The 19,627-nt window shown below is 41.9% G+C and overlaps 1 protein-coding gene across 8 annotated transcripts in view; it reads right to left on the bottom strand.

Moving 5' to 3' along the window:
• The window catches only part of zfh2 (Zn finger homeodomain 2), a 234,291-nt gene that overhangs the window by 98,662 nt on the left and 116,002 nt on the right, over window positions 1-19,627 (bottom strand). Inside the window, exon 1 of one of the 8 annotated variants that reach the window (XM_034320181.2) lies at window positions 8,581-9,608. The exons of the other annotated variants lie outside the window; for them this stretch is intronic. The gene's annotated coding sequence lies outside the window, so the exon portion shown is untranslated. Of the gene's footprint in view, window positions 1-8,580; window positions 9,609-19,627 lie in introns of those variants that run through there. 8 annotated transcript variants of the gene reach the window in all.

The following is a 19,627-nucleotide window of genomic DNA, read 5'->3' as shown; positions in this document are numbered from 1 at the left end:
CTATTTTCGGTCCTTCATAATTGTCCTGGATTCACTGAAAGCCTGTTCGATTTTATAGCGAAGTTTTATGACACCAGACATTAGGAATCAGTTCGTTTAAACCATATTTATAACCACACCTCAGTTCTGAAAAGTAGTTACACGACCGAGGACGATGATTCGAAGAGAAACCAAGCTCAAACGCACCTACAGAAGTATGCGTAATTTACAGTTAAATGTATAATTTTTAAACAAACGAGTTTCATATATTATGTTTCATAATTTAGAGAACGAAAATAATGTAAAACATTTAAAACATTAAATTAAAAATTGGGTCTCTTTCCATGGCCCGCCATCCGAGGGTTAATAAACCCGGCAGCAGAATCCAACAAGATAGAAACAAGAAGAAAGAACGTAACACGATAAATGCTCACATTGGTCATCACCAAATAATTCTGTTTGTACGTCATTGAATGACTGTTGATATCGACCGTGACGAGGTCCCTTTAAACGTAGTCAACGTAAAAAACAAATCTGTCCAAGGGAAGGTGGTCTACCGCGACGAATATTAACCGGCGAGGATACTGTACATCGAACGACCTTCTCCGCTAATAAGCACAATTCGTAATGAAGGGTTGACTCGACTGCTGATTAAGAATTCCTGTTTCGTGCTTGCTTCCTACTTCACGGAGCCGTTCGGTGGCTTTCGAAGCACCCTAATCTGGTATTCATAAAGAACAGAAGCCAAAGAAGCAGGGAGCAAGGGGGACGAGGGAGGGTGGGAGATGGTCCTCCCTCCCCCGTCACAGAGTACATTTGCATGAGACTGTCAGAAATAAGATCGATTGAACAACTGTAGCGTGAGTTACTTTCGCATGGCAGCGGGCGCATCGTAAACGTTGCGTCTGATTATTTTCTATGCACGACGACGTCGAAGAAGCTTCGCTTTCCCGTTTTTTTTTCTCCCTCCTCCTTCGCCTCTTTCAACCCTCTTCCAACCCTCCTAGCGCTCATTCTTGCTTTCTTCTTTCGTTTCTGGTGAAAATCCGCCTCTATCGCCGGGACATTTGCATAACGCGACGAATTATACGCTTAATAGAAGCCAGGCAATCGTCTTCCCAAGCGAGATCGTCCCGCTTTTAATAAGCGCGTTTGCTTTATTCTCGATTACCAATTCTTATTTCACGACAGGTCTTGGTTTTCCTCGATGGCACCCCTACTCTTGTATTCATAAAACTCGACAACGAACCATCCTACTTTTTCTCTCTTCTTCCCACTGATTTGCATGAAACTCGCTGAATCGACGTTGGACGAAGAGGAAACGAAACGGTAAGCACACGAGCCGATTCGTGCCTTCGGCTCCTGGTTACAATGGAAATAGATCTCCGTTACCAGAGACCTGCGACAGCCACGCTCGCGTCTTTGTGCGTGTAAATTTGGCATCCGCTCGGCTGGCTTGATGCTACTTATTATCATAAGGCATTAACGCAACACGTGCCAAGCGTGTGTCCGATTTGTCGACACATCTCGACGCGTTTTTGCATTCTGTATGGAAAGGGAAACTTGAAAGGGTTCGCGGGATAATGATTATTCGTGCTTTCGCGAAGGGAAATTTCTTGGCGTCTAAGAAAATATTACATATTCTGTATCAAGAATTTGAAAAATGTAGAAAAATCTTGGTGTTACGTTTATCTCAATGACATTCATAGATTAAATACAATGGAAATGAACAGGTGAAAAACTTTATTTTTACAGCAGAAGGTGAATTAAAGAGTAAAATAAGGTAAAATGAGTTAAGCGATTACGGGGTGTTCGATTTAACGAGTTGTCATCGAATCGTGCAAAACATTGGTGAAAACAGAAATTTACGATGCTTAAAAACGACACATTGCGTGGAAATACGAAACAGCATTATTTCAACTAGTAACGACCAACGATAAAAAGGTCTTAACGACTTTAACATATGGCCACCCAACGTGAGTTCTGCCACGTTTCGCTGCTAAAAATTAATCAACGGCGTTAAAAAATTTACGACCGACTCGTGTCCTCAAATCGTGAGCCCCTCCCGTTCAAGCAGAACCAGAAATTTTTGAATTTCGAATAGTGTCACCCTCGTAACTAGCTTCATAAATCTTTAAAAGTTTTTAAAAAGAATTGCAAGTTAATCATTATATTAAAATTATGAATGCAATTAATTAGTCTATTTATTATTTTAGATATTTGTTATTTGAACTCCCACTCCAGAACCGTAGATTTCGAATAGTGTGTATCATTCGTTGAAAGGAATGTGTTCAATAGTAATCGAGATTTACAGACAAAGGACTTCTCTTCCCCCAATAAGAAACAACGAAATTCATGCCGGCTATAATTTTTAGCGAGGTAACAGCATTCCCCGCCAACGCTTGGGAAACTTTTATCCGTTTACCTACAGTGGTCCGTGGGGTCTTTTGTTTCCTTTTTGCTTGTTTTCCCCATCGATGATCACGGTCGTCACGTCAATTAACGCCGTCCGCGGTAAATGCGAGCCGAAGAATGGACGCCCTCGTTTTTAATTGAATCGGCGCAAATCGAGAACCGGCCCGAGACCCGGCACTCGGGGTGTCCATTAAACGGTCGATCGTTTCAGATAGAGAAAGTAGTCAGGGCCGTTTTAATGGACCCTGATCACCCGAGATAACTGGATTACATTTCGAGTCGTCGGAAATACATAGCTCAACTAATTTCGGATTTCGTCCGAGACGCGAAGGATCCCCGCGGTGGAACTCGTGTATTTTATGCGTAACCGTGCATCATTACGCGCCATCCTGACGATGATTAACGACCATACCACCGCCACGTTGCTTTCTCTTAATTGTAACACCATTCGCCACTACGCGGATTCTATATAATTAAAATCCAACCACCAAACATATTTCTGATCACTGCCACTACAATTTAAAATGTGAAAATATAATTGTAATAGAAATACCGTATACAGATGCTGAAATTATACTGATGTAATGAAGTTACTCTAAATTACACTATTTTTACAGGACACATGACATTTCATTGTTATTTTAAAATAGATACATGCTTGGGATTACTTATAATATTATTTCAATTATTAACTACACTTCCTTTTTTAATTTGTGAAGTATATGTAATAATATAATATTAATCACTGCTCTAAAATATAGGCTGTATATTTAGGATCATTATCGTGCTGATATTTCTTTTGGTATTCTTAATTTTTAGAAGTTGAACATCTCAATAAGATAAACTATAAATAAGTTTATTTTTTCAATATCTGTAATAACAGTCATGTGTTCTTATAAAAATAATTCAATTTACATGATTTCTCAAGATTAAAAATTGCAAATAGCAAATAAAATCATTACGAAAGAACATTTGTCTTTCATCGTGTATAGTAGCGTAATATCAACTTGTATCAGTGTCAATGACAGTTATTGACATATTCGGTGTAACAGCACAAGATAAAATAATATATTGATACTAACAAATAAAAACGTCCAGTCTGATACCTGATAGAATAACAGTATCAATCAACGAATTTCTACATAATCGTCAATATATTGAATAAATTGTATAAAAGTAATTTCTACCAAACCACTTCCTATATCATACCGATAAATATCTATCAAAGTAACAGCAAATCACGACGAACATTTAAATTAATTATGAAATCGTCCATCGTTTTTCTGGAGACGCATATTTCTTTCACGTTACCCAGCAAATCGTAAAATTTAACATAATCGGAATTAATAATTTGACGCGTTTCGAACGTTCGTCACGACAAAATTATTCACGTGTACACTCTCGCCGTGGTATAAATACACGAAAACATACACCTGAGGAAGGTTTCACATCGAAAAATAAATGAAAGCCGTGTAAAGGATAGTGGATTGCCGACGGGTTTTCGGTTTCGAACGAGACGAACATCTATTTCCGGCTACGTTGGTGACCCTCCACGGTGATTTCAATGCGCGGCGTCCGTCGGATTCGGACCGTGTTACAAACGTGACACCGTAGACCTTCTGGAAAATCTCTAATTGATACGATAACAAGGAAATTTATGTATTCCAAAACATGATTTCCTTATTAACGCGTTAACCACCGTAGTGATAATGAACATCCACGGTAAGTGTAATTATTAAACTTCGGAGAGGTTTACATCTGCCATCGGGACATTGTACGGATTGCTATTAACGATAAAGCAAATAATTTTCGAGATCAGGTTATCTATTCAATTAACGAGCGAATATTCTATTCGAAACTGCATTTGCAGTGAAACACGAATCGCAGCGAAACGAGATAATAAATTATTACTATTTTAATTGTGCCGCGTCGAGCGTTCTTCCGTGACTCTAAATTATGGGCCGAGTGACGATAATATATTATACCGAGCGATATTCCTTCTACCAATCGCTAATGATTTATCGCGAGAAATGCCAGCAACTGTTAAATACATCTCGCTGATTTTTCCAGCGATCTTTTCTTTACGAGACACTGCGCTGAGAATTATGGAGACTGCTCACAAAATGCAGTAACAGTGCAGTAATTAAAATATTAATGCAGATCGAACAGTTACACCTTTTAATTATATTTTAACCCTTAGCTACCATGGTAAGGCCACATTTGATCCTGTCAAAATTAATTTACTAATGTGCCTACTTTAGTTTCTTAAAAAATTAAAGAACATTGTAATTGACGTTAATAGTATATTAATAAAAAATAAATATATATCTAAGTGGTTTTATATTATTGCAAAATTCTCAATAGGAAGATTTTTCTCTGCCCAATTTTCTGCTCGTCAAATCGATTAGAAAGCAAATGATTCATCAAGACCTTCATCGTAGAGCCGATCTATTAGCAAAACCGTCGTTTGCGAATTTACATTCACCGACCAATTTCAAGCATTAACTAGTCGGTGAGCGACGTTTCCTCTAATTAATCGGCTTACGAAATAATCAGCGCAAACGGCTAGATCGAAAATCTGGTGCGTGTGGTTCACGGATCTAATTAGTTCGCGAGGTGGGCGTGCAAGCGACCAGCAATCAAGAAAGCAAAGAGAACGTTTCCACCGCGTTTTCACTACTTCCAAATAAGTAGTACCCGAAAAGGTTCTCCCTTTACCTTTTTCCTTGTTTGGATAAACAAATTACCGGGATATTAGCCAGCGGACATGATTGCTGGCAGAAAAATGCCAATGATGCAGTGTCGTGGTTACACGTTTCGAGTATGTACATGCATCGAAAGCTGAGAATACTTCAGATTCCATGCGTTTTTGTTTAATTTCCACGGAAGACAGTGGTTCAATATTTGACAGGGTACTTTTCTTTCACCACAGGTAAACACTTTTCGCTAATTGACCCTGCTTTTACATTGAAAAATTATTTTATTTACGTTCAGATAACTTTTTATAAAAATGTATAAATTCAGTTTCCAGCAGAGACGATCGACAGAGCTAATGCTATTTAGAATTTTCTTTAATTTCTTACAATTGTTGAATTATATTAAATTCGTGGAGTTGATCCATCACAACATTCACGACATTCAACGCAACAACTTGCATTATCTGCAACACTATTCCGTATGGGTATCTGGTGTCGCGATAAATTTCGAGGGATTCCTTCATAACGTTCCGCGTTTCCAAGAGGGCCATGGCAATTGGACTTTCTAACGCGGTGGAACCAGGGTCAGGCGTATATCAATCGTGGTTAATTAGTCGCCTGGTGGAAGGCTGGCTGGCTTCATGGGCGACGAATAAAGGCCGGGTAGCGCTCACGCACGAGTAAAACATCGGCAACGCGATACCGTTGACCCCGATGGTAAATTGTCTTTCGAGAAACCTCGACAGATGCAAACCGTACAGCTTTAATTAATTGCACACGCATCACACGCTCGACACGGTCCGTTCGGCAAAGCATTGTTCAAACCGGCTCCGACTAATCACGATTAATTAGCCCCTCGCGTACGATTTAGAGGAATAAATTGGCGAACAGCGCAGGAGATGCCTTGGTCCTCCGTGTTGCTGATTTTTCAAACGGAGGTCAAGCCTACGCTACAAGACCGTGCTTCGTTCGAGGAAAAGGAGAGGGTGTTGTATGGGGGAAAAAAGATCTGCTACAATGGTTTGGTATAGAAAGCGGCACCGAATTATTTGCTGTTTATGGAAACAAGACCGTGCGCTGTTCTACCAGACCGGCTTCGTAACAACGCTTTCCCGGAACGGATACTTCGTTGTCGAGGAGCCCTGAGCTCTGCTTCGATGACCTTTAAATCTATTCCACCGAATACAGCTGCCGTTTCTATGGGATTTCGTGAAGAAAAAAGGCTGCTACCAGGCGAGTGGTTTTCTTTCTCGACAGGTGAGAACCGGGTTTAACAAGGAGCGAGAGAAATTTCAGTATTTACACAATTTCGGAAATTTCACCATCTTGTTCTCCACTGATTATACAATCTCCTAATATTATCTAATAATCTTTTAATTTGCTAAGTGCTTTCTAATTACCACTGGATCACTGAGACAGTCTTTCGCGTAGAAATTTTAGAGCTTGACCTTTGAAAGGCTAAGAGAGGAATTCGACTAAAAATTTCTAAAAATTAATACCGAAGAAGTAATCTTGGTATTCTGGGATTAATCTCAATCGAAGCGTCCATGTATACATTCTGAAGATCTGCATCACAATGAGCAGGCTCTGATATTGAGGAATGAATAAAAATAAAATATCTAAAGTACTACCTACACGTTTCGTGTTTACTCCTAGGATGCTTCGAGCTTGTACAGTACAGAACTTAATTTCACTAGACGTTCAAAATCTATCATGGATGTGATACAAATTAATGACGTTCATAGCCTGAAATAAAAGAACCACTCCAATCAATCTGCCTACAACGCGATACCTGTTATTTCCCCTCGGATACGAATCAATGAGTCAATGAGTCAACGAATTCTGATACGAAGCACTTAAAGTTGTAGTTATATATTCGAGAGGCCGATATTGGTCGTGAGTCGAAAGCCAGTGCGAGGAGTTGACGCTGGCTGCGTTCTGACGCGCGCGGACTTTGCGTTATCAGACGGTCCGCGTGCCGAGGATTTCGTTAGATATAAATTGTCATAACATCCAAGATAATTATAACACTGTTTTCTTCATTATAACAGAGACAGGTATTCGATACTTGAGCTGTTAAAAACAAACCTCGAGACGATTTTACAAGTGAACGTCTGATCGCGTAGTGCACGAAAGGTTTGTGCATCGGTAGTGCGTAGCAATTTTGACTGAGAAAGGGTTAGTTGCAACGTTCACGCACGACGTCGTCTTCGCGTGAACCGGTGTTGGTAAACAAAAGGTTGGATATCTAAATCGCGACGGGTATATCACGGCTCGCCGGCTCGAGAGGGTCCCTAATACCGGTTCCCTTATCTGCACACGAATCGAAATCTGGCGTGTCGCACGCGTTTCCACTGCGTTCCCGGGCTCCAATGCCCGTTGCACGCACCTTCGAAACACGAACCTCAACGGCAACGGTTCGCCAACTCCGGGGAACCGGTTGAAATTTCGATGCGAGGAAGTTACGCTTGACACGGACCACGTAAATTCGTGGAATCCTGCCGAAACGAACGAATTCCGTCAAATAAAATTCGAAATCGAACGGGGAAATTCGAATGGAGCGAAACGTAAATCGTTCGGAGCTTCAGGGATTATAGTTCACTCTCCAATCGTAAACCAGATTGTGCGGGAAAAGGTGATTTAAACACTAGAGACGACGGTAATTTCACCGTGGAAATCTCGAGAACTAGATTCATCGTCGTTTTCTTTGAATATTAAACACTTTTCGGAGTTTCACTGCTGATCCTGCGAGAACTTCGATGCGCGGTTAACCCTCGGACGGCGGACAGAAAGAGTCCAATTTCAATTTAATTCTATATTTCGTGTTATTTTTATTTTCTAAATTTCACATTGTTCTTCTAAAAATTATTCTTCTAATATATGAAACGCTTTAATGTCCTTGTAATGTTTTGTAACTTTAGGTCTCGATTTACCCCGACTCCGCTGTTCAAGGGTTAAATAGCGACAGAACAAAAACGCGAAACGAGGGAATTCAATCTTGTTGAAACATAATGCTTTATAGATTCATGGTGAACAAGGGATGAATTTTTCTACGTCCTATGTGAACCGAATTTGTTATATTAAATAAGACTATCGTTCTAGGAATCTCACTGAATACAATTCTGAGAACTTAAACAATCCCCTCTGCACCAAACTTGATTGATAACTATTTCGATTCACGGATAGCTTGTATCAAACAATTGTTCAATTGCAAAATTTTTCATTGAAAACTGATCACTACGAAATCATCGTATCATCGTTAAAACAATATTTATGCGGTTATATAAATTATTTGTGTAAAGATTTTAATCACTTTACGTCACAACACAAAACGTAGATACATTTGGTCTTCACTCACACCGTTTCAAACCACGACTGACGATTCTCGCTTCGAATCGTCCCGCGTACAATTGAAAACAAAATAAACCTCACTGATTATCGCAACACTATCTGACGCGAATTTTTATCCTGTAAACAAGAAATCACGTACCTGGGTTCATATCCCGCGAGCTGCCAGTTTCCCTTCAAGCAGCAGTTGCACTGTTACCCTCGATACACTGTATCTCTCCAAACACGATAGAACTATTTTTTATTTTCCGCCGAATAACTAGAAATCGATCAGAGGTCCGAACACTTTCTTATATTTTTATCTTTCTTGCACGCGGTCCTTTGCAACACGAACAAGTAGGAAACGTATGAGAGATGCGCGCAAGTTGACGGCGAATAGGAACGCAGAGAATAGGAATGATTCGTTTCAAAGCACCACACACAGTTTCTTTTTCTTTTTTTTTTATAATTATTTTAGCAACGTCTACGAACCGATCACGGAGAACAATCACCTTCGCGAATCGAGAGGGTTTTGACACTACGCTAACTATCCATTCAGAGATTCTTGGCACGTCCCGACACTTCGACACTCGTTGTCCAACACGCCGGAAAACAGAGGATCTAGAATCTGTCGGCGATCACGATCGATCATTCGACGCTCGCGACGAGTTTCCGGTTCACCGATCACGCTCCGTTCGACGCTCCAAACGATCCCCCGACTAGTTTCGTTGGCTCCGTGCGGGCAGGACCAAGCGGTGGGCCGATTGTTCCCTTATTTCCTTTCGGCACTAGTCCGCAGCACCTCGTCACAACCCAGGGCTAATGGATATGGAACGAACCCGAAAACAAGCCGTGCACTGTGAGGTAACACACCGTTTTCAGCACTCGCACACGGAACGCGGACTTGCTGATAATCCTTAGCGAGTGTGGCGGGTCCGGCAGGCAGAAAAAAAAAAAACCAACTCCGCGTCCACGTCCAACCCCTCGGTAAACGCGAACGATGCGAGGCTTGTGACGAGGGGGTGGCGAGAGTGCGTTGTTCGTGGCGTGAAAACGGCGGCGAGGGCTCGCCGGGTTCCGCGGCTCTCTCTCTCTCTACACACGGAATAATATTTTAATGAAGGAAAGGCCGGACAGCGAAGTGCCCACGTCGGGTCGCGCTGCCGAACTGCTCGCTTCCCCGCCCCTCCGCGGCCGACCGCTTCCACCCCTCCACAATACCGAGACGGTCGAGTGTGCCCGTGTCCTAACAACCCCCACTATTCGCCTCACCACCACACCGAACCGCGTTCCCAAGCCCCTCTCCGTGGCAAACGCTACGGCAGCTGCGCTTACGACGAGGTGGGGACGATAGGGCGTAACCTAAAGCTGCTACGGGGCGGGTTCTCGCAGCCCTGGATGCTGCGTTGCTTGGTGGGGGTGCCAGTGAACCGTTCTCCCACCGCGCCGTCGCGACAACCCCCCACCAAACGGCACGATTCTGACCGGCCAAAGACAGCGCTGTCGCGACAGCGCAGGAGCCGACGATGACTCCGCTGAGACACCAAAGGTGCCCACCCGGGTGGGGGTAAAGGCGCGAGTCGTCGGTGCTCCTGCTTCCCAACTTCCCGGATATCTTTCCGGTAAACTTTCCTCTCCGAGGGATAGGCTCTCTCCGTTTCCTCTCCTACTCCCTCTTTGCTCGCTCATCCGGACGTATCGTCTGCCCGATTCGATCGAAGATCCAGGATTTCCGACGGCAAGAGACGCCGGAGGACGTCTTCGCGGCGTTACTTTCGTTTTCCTTCTTTTTCAGTTTTTTTTCCTCCTTTTATTTTTCTCACGAGTCTGTGACAGTTTATCAGTGTACCTGTGCATGATTTTCTCCATTTCAGGAGAACCTGTTCAATTGTGATCCGCGTTGTTGGCTAGTACGAGTAAATTCATTTAGACAAGTGCGTTCGCGGTTGTTCGCCGTTTCGAGGGCCACGATTCTTGCTGATTTTAATACCTTTGAGAAGTTCCATTTGCGCAAAGCCACTTTTTAAAATGAAAGACAACAGCTTAACAGCCATTTCACATTGCGAAAAGGTCATTTATTTATATGAACATTTGTCGAAGCACACAGGAGTTTCATTGGTAGATGATTACTACTTGTGAGATTTCAAACTTTCGGAACGTTTGCTCGTTAATTTGCGCCTTAATTTGTTTTCCACGAGGAATACCGTGAAACAAGCGAACGCTGTCGACACCTCTTAGAACCTTCCAGCCTTTCTTTGGTTTCTAATTAGCTCGATTATTTTCGTTCTTGTTAAGAACAGGTCGAAGATAAATGGATGTAACTTCTTCGAAGTGTTCACGAATATCTCGTTTCCAGATATTCCGCTGTCTTATTACAAACAAATTTAATTATCACCATTTTGAAAACTGTAATCTGATTAACGTTGACAGGTGTAATTGTTAAACTTAATAATTATTTTAATTCGAGCGTACTTTTATTCAATTATGGAAATTGGAGGTGACAAGCATTAAGATAGCCATACCGGAGGATAGTGATCCAAAAATGATGATTCAAAAGCGAGCGTTTGTAATCTGGGAGGGTTGAACCGGCTGTTTGAAGAGTAACAGCAAAGAAGGGGGGGATATCCGTGAATGGATGGACCAAAAGAGAGAAGGCACTGTTCGTTCAAAAAGGGACCCTTCACTGTGTCTTCGGCCAGTTTTACTACACTTTCAGGATTCCAGACCCGTGGACAGCCTTCGGCCAGGTGTCTCGTCTTTCGCAAAGGGAAACTCGTAAAGTGACTTTAAACCGATTCCTTCTTTCGTTCCAGAGAATCGCTTTTCCTTCGGTAACGAAGGTGCATATCTCTTTCTGAATACGTTCAGCTATAACTGCCAAAGGTTTCTTATTCTTTTCGAATCGTCCCGTACAAAGAATAACCGGGCAATATAAAGACATACGAAAAAAGGGAGGAAAAAATTAAGAAATGTTTGAATTTGCTTTGTTACGTTAAGCTCCTCAATAGTTGCAAGCATGTTTCTAAGCCTAAGACGTCAAAGGCAGACTTTTGTTAATGAAATTAGCAATTTTTTTCTTTCTATTTTTAAAAACCCAAGAGTTCATCAGCTTCTGCGTTCTTGTTCAATAAAACAAATGATAAGATAAAGCGTCTACCATCCGCTTTTATAATCTCCCCCTTGTTCCGTTTACTATTCGTCGCAGATTCTCTGGTATCCTTACACGGAGCACAAGAAATGAAAGAAAGCTGAATACTTATGCACGGTATAAGGAGTAATTAAGCAGGGATAAAAATCTTTGTCAGTTTTTTTTTTTGGTGAAAAGGTAGCAAATCCTTCGAATGGAATTCGTCGAATTTCGGTCGAGTTAGCTGGAAGGGAAGGTTGAGAGGAGAAAATCGAGGATGCTAACAGACGTGAATACGGCGTTGGAGCGTGCGTTGAGAGGTGGTGTTCGTCGGTCCACACGGTTTTATGGGGTCGTCAAAACGTTCCGCGATTCTCCGGTATGCGCCCAAGCTCCACGCATTCCTCGTCGTCGCTGAGGCGCTGAGGAGCTGAGGAACTAGCTGACCGTGGCTCGAACTATGAGAAATATTACAAAGAGTTAAACAGCGACACGGTAGCCGACGATCCGCCGCTAACGGTGGGAAAAGGCTGCGCGAAAAAGAAAAAAAGAAAACACCATGACGCTGGGAACCCGAAACAATTCCATCGGTCACTACCGGGCCTGGCCGCCGTAAAATCGAACTACTATCGTTTTACTCGGCAACTGATCTGAACAATTCGAGAATCTCGTCGGCTATGCACGCTACGAATCGTTCGCCGTGTTCTCGAACAGACGGTAAATCCTATGGAAATTTCTGCCGGTAATAAAAGCTGGCTTCTTCTTCGCTTAAGAACGGAACAACCGTGTTTGATTTCGATTGGAGGATCGTGGAAAACGCGCGAAACGGCGAACCCGTTCGTCGGAACGATAGATTTGTGGCGTTCTTACCCCGCGAACTTGACACCCTCTCAATTATGTGCTCTAAACTACTAGATCGTTACAAAAGCTTGTGTTATCGTAAAATGTTCTTTATGATATACCTTTTATAGAAAGAATAACGAGATGCATAAATAAAGCAGCTTAATTGATCAGGACTATTCTAAAGAGTATGAAAAGTTCTCAAGTTTTTGTGTGCTTATAGTTAACGAGAAAGATTTTAATTACAGATTTGTATCCAGAAAATTTTATTCGCTTAAGGAATTAAGAATCTTTCGATAACTTGTGCCGAAGCGTTGAAATTACGGTTGAAACAATCATAATTAAAATGCCTGCGGAAGAATCTTGGCAAGAATTCGCGTTTAAGCCTACCATCGTTCGTTTCCCACGTAATCTGTCAATTTCTACTTTTCGGTGACAACGAAATTTCGTGCACGAAACAGCAAAGTTGGAATAGTTTCATCGGGACAAAACCTGACCTGACCCTCGTTCGGCTTCCTGAACGCAAGCCCGTTAGAAAATTACGTGGTCTCACGCGCGTACACACGATTCGCCCTGGCCGTGGAGGGTCGTCCTGCTCGTGCGTGTGCATCAGCCTAGTACGTGGTCAGAGGGGTAAGAAACAACCCTCTCGAAGGACGTTCTTTCGACTCGTTCCCCAAAAACCACTCGCAAGACATACGCAACGCGCCTAGCCGCCAGGTGAACGGCTTCTCGAGCTATCAGGGAGAATCCTGGCTAAAGGGGTGAAGAAAACGAAGGACGTCCAGGGTGGGGAATAGAAAGAGAAGAAAATTCTGTGGCGGGACAAAGAACACGCGTTGGCCACTCGGTCGCGCAACTTTTGAACCGGAAGGAAACCAGACTGACCAGACTGCCGGGCGCCGTTCGTTTCACCCTTCTTGTTTGACGCACACCAAGTGCCGGCCTTCTTACCGATTCCTACGTGTTGCCCGGCTTAACCGACGCAGCGGCCATTGTTGGAAATCATAAATCTCGTCAAACTGGTCGTGATTTTGGTGATTCGCGACCGTTCTCGTTACGAGACACGATAAATAAGGAGTGTGTGCGAACAACTCTCACGACTGTTTCAACTTCAACAAACTCTTAGCATCGACACTGAAGCTGATACTCGAGTTGTTTGAAAGTTGCTCGCGTAGTTCGAGATGCGTTGCGTTTCATTTAAAGATGCTTTGAAAATATTCAGAAGTTATTAAATCATGAGTATAATACTATAATTTTCGTTTAACAAACTTTGTTCAAATTTCCAATAGTTTTCCCCTGAAAATCCATTTTGAATGAAAGAAAATCAGCTATTGAATGCCGAGTTCGGTGTTTCTTGGAATCTGTGCCAAACAGTTATGAAGATGATCCTGATCTTTTTCGACAACAGGCATCAGGAGCGAAAGAGAAACGAAAGGAAAAAAGAGAGGGAAATTGGACAGAGTTGCTGGTTGTGCGTCAGGTAGCTGGACCTGGTGGTAGAATTGTTCGGCACCAGCAGGTGCTAGCCATCGGTATTCAAAATAAAATATTGTTCTTGCGTCCTCGCGGCTGAACGCCGCAAATGTCGAAGGATCTCACCCAGCCTTTGTCTACACAGGAGAAGCGAGTATTTTTACGTCCTACGGACACCCATCTCTCTAAGCCTTTCATGCTTCCTTACGGAAACCTTCCTTTTCCTTCTACCTGATACTATGGCTGTCGTTGCTGGTACTCTCTGAGAGACCGCCACGGGACAGGTAACCACCAGTTGTTTTAGAGCTTCTCGTTTCCAGGTCAAGTTAAATATTTTGTAACAGTGTTTGTTTTACAGTCGTATTTTTTTCTGGGAATAACACTGCCCAATAATTTAAACAAAATGCGATACAGTGCATTAATTTCACAATGTAACGATATTGTTTGCGTAAAGATCTCGTAGTGTTATGAAAAGACTGCTAATAAATAGTAGCAAGCAATATAATAATTTGTGGACTCGATAAAATTTTACTTTAAATAATATCACTGATTTTTACTTAAGAAAGATATTCTGTAAAATATTTTTACCGGATAATGAGTATTGCTAATTAAGTAATTATCATACTGCTTAAGTACTGTTTACTTACATGCTTTGCACTATTAAAACGTGAATTATCTCTAACCAATACGCTTGTTTTCTTAAGTTATATAAGTTCACATTCAGTACCCGAAAAGGCAAAAATGGTGAGCTTGTTTAATCAATTCTTGCAGGCAAAATCGCAGAATTATCGAAGATACGATAATAGACTCTGTGAGCTCTAAAAATACGAAATTTTCAGAAAATAAGATAAAGAAATCAGTCGCTAAAGAGAATACCTTATTCAATACGAATCTTTTCTACTAAGCATTTACTAAAATAACCTTCCTTTCTCGTAACGATGGAAAATTAAATTTGTCAAAGTATTATATAATTTAAAAAAACGCTTCGAAGAGCGGCGAAAGAACACAAGGTATAGCGTGAGGGACCTGTGAGAAAGGCGCTAGAACGTCGACGAACAGTCGAGGATAATTAAAGGAGAAGGAAGAAGGGCCGACTATGCGACAGACAAGATGCGCGAATGTTATTTAAAGTCTAGACACAATGTAGGACCTCTGAATTAGTGGGCTTCTACGGTAATTAACGAAATTAGCCGCAATTAGAGTGGTCGGGGAAGCGATGCGGCGTATCCCTTTTTCTTTTCTCTCGCAATCAGCGTCGGTCGAAGAAAGACGTTCAAGACGATCCAGGAGGGACGGTTGAGGTCCTCGAGTGGCGCGTTTACGCCAAGCCTTAATGACTAACCACATCGGTCGAAAAAAGTATCTACATAAACAAAACTATGGGAACCGCTTCGGCTACGATTACCATGTTGAACAGAGGAGGAGAGACCGAACGTTGTTTTAACAGCAGCGATTTCAGCACGGTTAGAAGAGGACTGCTGTCTGATTGGATTGTCTAGTTAGCGGGTTTGATGAGATCATTCTTACGGCGCAATCAGCCTCGTAAACGTCATCGCGCGGCCACGGTAATATATTTTGGTGGCACGGGAATACGCGTGATTGTGTGAAACGCGTACTGATAAAATACGATACGTATAATTCTGCTTATACCGTCTCAGGGATACGTGTCGCGGGTATGTTGCTGTGTTAATTGACGTTTTTCCATCGGGGCAAGCGATATATTTTCCAGACGGCACGCCATAGATACCGAACTCCACGTAGTCGTAATTCGATTTTGAAATGTTTATATCTATTGAAAAATATTTCCCACGCTCAGTCTTCGATATTATTTATTAAACTTAAACTTGGTCGTATACTTTAGCAGGTGTAAATAGAAATTTACATGCGTTCTACTGAAAAGAAGAAAAAACATGGTACGGATGATGCTGTTTCAATAACAATATAATTACACGTGTTATCAGTGATAATTACGAAATGAAATAGATTCCAAAGTGAAAGATCCAGGGACAGGTTTCAGCAACCTGCTGACAAACAGGAAGCGCATCGTCAACCGACACCAGTCGCCGTTGGTCAGTTTCATAACTGTACAATACTAGGAAAACAGAAAGAAACGTGGACAATACGTAAAGTACAGAGCGTAGCTGAACCGAGGGTGAGGGTCCTCGTTGTCCGACGACCCCCAATGGGACATCCGACGAACGCGCAGCACCTGCTTCTTCCTAGATGACTATGAACATCCGAAAATTTTCGGTGAAACTGGCAGGACAATGCACCACCCGCCACCGGCTGACCATTGTCCGTCCGATGGTCTACGGATGGTGACCCCGTGTCACACGCAGGGCGAACACTTTATACAGCATTATTATTCGCAGGGGTGTAATCCTAATTCTCTTGTAGCTGGCAGGCAGCTAGAGGTAGGTACCTGCTCCGGCCTACCTCTTCGTGTCTCCTTCCAGTTATTTATTACCTTTGTTTACAGTGTTGCACCCGCAATTAACGTAGATCAGTCCCGCACCGGCTAGGACCGACCCTTGGCCGGATGAACGGCCTTCCGATGAAACACGTGCTAACAACGCTTCGTCGCTCCTGGCTAATTGAACAGCTCAACGGCCACCAAGGTCTCTTCGTGCTCGATTTAATGTGCTACGAACGAGCTGACGATATCTCAGTCCTTTCGATCGACTTCTCGGTATTACAGTTAGAAAAATAAACCACTGGGAAGTTTATCATTCGAATGTGGGAAATGTAATATTGTACGACTGAATTCGAAGATATGTCACCGTGATCGATGATACGGACGGATAATTGAAACGTTTTCTAACTTAAGTGTATTAGGAACTTTAATTGGTTAGATTCTTTGTCTTTGTAACGAGCGGTTTTAACGTTTTTTTTTACTATGATACACGCTTCACGAATGAGGAACATGGTTCAAGAATTCGAGATTGTTAAACATTTAAATTGCATTCGTTATTCTTCTATAATATTAAAAGATTAAAGTTTTATTTTTTCTAATTTTCTAAATATCAAAACTATCAATGATCATTTATGTTTAATTGTAAAGAAGAAAAATGTAATTTTCAATGGTTTCAAATAAATCTCCTACGAATGAAATATATTTGTTATTTTTAACCTTCGTTTTCAGAAAAACACCCTATTGTCACGAACGACATTTCAGTGTATAATAAATCACGAATCGTTAAAAATCGTTAAATTTGAATTATACAAGGTAATCGTATAAAAGATCGGTCGCCTTGCATCCCATCTTAAAAGACGAAGCGTTAACTTTCTGACGCATCTTGCTGGTTGTGTTTCAAGGCGATTTCCCGAAACTCGACTTGTTCCCTTATCTCTTCGGCCCTAATGACACGCTTCGAGAACGTGAATCGCCGTGTGGTAAAATGATTTCCAGTTTCACGGTCGGTATGCAAATTCGAGGAGTGTCCGTGTGAGCTGTTCGAGGGTAATTCACGGATAAGAATAACACCTCGAGCGTGGATATTGAAAGCGAGCGGACTGCGAACAATTCGCTATTTGCATTTCTGCGATCCGCGCGACACGGCCACCAGATACGATGCGTACGATAGAAGAAAAATGCAATAAATGATGAAAAAAACATCAAATAGGAGATGCTTACTTGTCCCTGAAAAAAGGGGTTGGAAATTCAACCCGGGGGTAACGACTATTTCTACGTGAATAGACAACTGTTTGCGTGGCGAATCATTTTTTTCTTTTTTATTCTCGACCAGAAACGTGTTCTTATTATGTATCGATTTATTTCTCTTCGTTTGTGAATATTTTACAACTAAATGGCTGCTATGATCAAGTTCACCGTTTACCTGAAGTAACAGGGAGAAAACGGACAGGTTATATTATTTCTCGCAAATTGCAAGGGTTTTTTATACCCGCTCTCACCGATGAGTAGTAGTAGAAACGTAATGAGTAGACGGTGAATCCTTATGTGAATATTAATAGAATCAGGAAAACAGTTTGAATTTTATTCTTTCAGTAACTTCTTTACTACTTTATTGTTTTTTATTTGTGTCCTTGTTTTAATTTTGTTTATTCTTTTCATGCACCCTGGTCTCAAAGGTGTGCCCATAGTTTACGGGAAAGCATATTTCAAGGAAAGCTTATTATCGCCTGTAATATCTTTCTTGGTGTCCACACTTCCGTAACTCTTCGCGACTCCTCCGCTTCTGGTTCCGGTTCAAATCGGAGAGATCGCGGTCTGAGACTGTTCCTACGCACTGAAAGGCGCCATCATCGATCTCAGGAGTGTCGATTTGGAGCAAGATCGTGTGTCTATTCGCTGCTCGTATCAATACTCGTGAATTCGTGTCCGCGAACACGAAGCTGATTGAATTGTGAAACGCACATAAAAGCAGTAGATAAACGCAAGGGGGAATTGATCGTCCATCGCTGCTCCATTCACGAACTGACCAGTTATGGCTACACTTATGAGCTTAGCTGCACATACGTATACCAGTGTATGTAACTTTGCACATATGCGTTCCTACTGCTCGCCTGTGCGGATAGTGCATTTCTGTGTTTGCGGGTGGCTGCGCGCAACCCCACAGATGCAGTACCAGCAAACCTTGCTACAATCGCTGTACACACACGGTGAACCCATTTCGGGGTTGAGAGTATAACCTTGACCTTCTTTAACCCGAGAAAAACGAAAGCTAACCATTCGTTCCTAACACTTTTTAAAAAAATAATATTATTGCTAAAATAAGGTGATTTTTTAAGAAGCAATTTTCAGAAGGTAAACGAAAGTGAAGATTCTTAAGAACATAAGAAAAGAAAATTCAGTTTTTATCTTCCAACCTCTCCCTTAATTGTTAATAGCCGACCTAATGCGATCGAAGGCCGTAACTAATGAAATATAGGGATACCGTGCCTATTTTATTTAAACCTTTCAAGATTGTCTTAGCTTCCAGATCATAGTAAATTCCTACGAACCGATTACGATGCTCAGGTAGAGGAGCAGACGCGGTCTTTCGATTGTGTGGTCCCGAACCGGTCTGTGGGTGTTTGTGCGTCAACTAACCGATGCAGTAAAATAGAATTACTCAAGTACGGGAAGGCAGCGGATACGGGGGTCGAGAGAGAAAGAGAGGATGTCATTCGGCTTTATGTCAACGTTAACGATATCGGATTTGGTTCTAATTTAAAATTTCACGATGGAGCTTAAAAATAGATCGGCAGACACAGAGAAAAGGCACAAGAAATTCGTTTAAACCAAACCAGCGAGAACATAGATGAATAATTTAAAAAATGTCAATGAAACTTCCCGATATTACGTTCATTTTATATTTGATTCGAAGAGTTAAAGAATTAGGGCTTTCGTTTATTGAATCTACTATGTCAGCGCACACGGTTAATAACGAAGAAATTCCATTACGATAAAACACGAGGCAAAAGGAACGAGAGATGCAGGTGAAGAGTCGATTCTCTGGGCCGAAAGGTTTGTGATGAACGTAGCGAGGCACCGATAATCGTTCACGTGCCATGAAGGCGCGAAGAATGTTACAGAGATACAAGCTCGATACCGTGTAGTACAGGCCGATCGGCTTGATAAGGTAGTTACTAAATGCAAATATAGTCAACCGTATATGTTTGTTTTTTTACATGGATGTGTACATAACTTTCAGCACGTTGCACCTTCGTTAGATGATTTAGAAGCGCGTTAGGTGCAAGTTGATTATAACGTTATAAGAAACTTGAATCTTTGCGAATTTTAATGTATGCATGACAAATATCTCCC

Source organism: Osmia lignaria, chromosome 13, assembly GCF_051020975.1.
Source record: "Osmia lignaria lignaria isolate PbOS001 chromosome 13, iyOsmLign1, whole genome shotgun sequence".
In the NCBI taxonomy this organism is placed as follows: Eukaryota; Metazoa; Arthropoda; class Insecta; order Hymenoptera; family Megachilidae; genus Osmia; species Osmia lignaria.
This window is presented reverse-complemented; position numbering and strand designations above follow the sequence as displayed.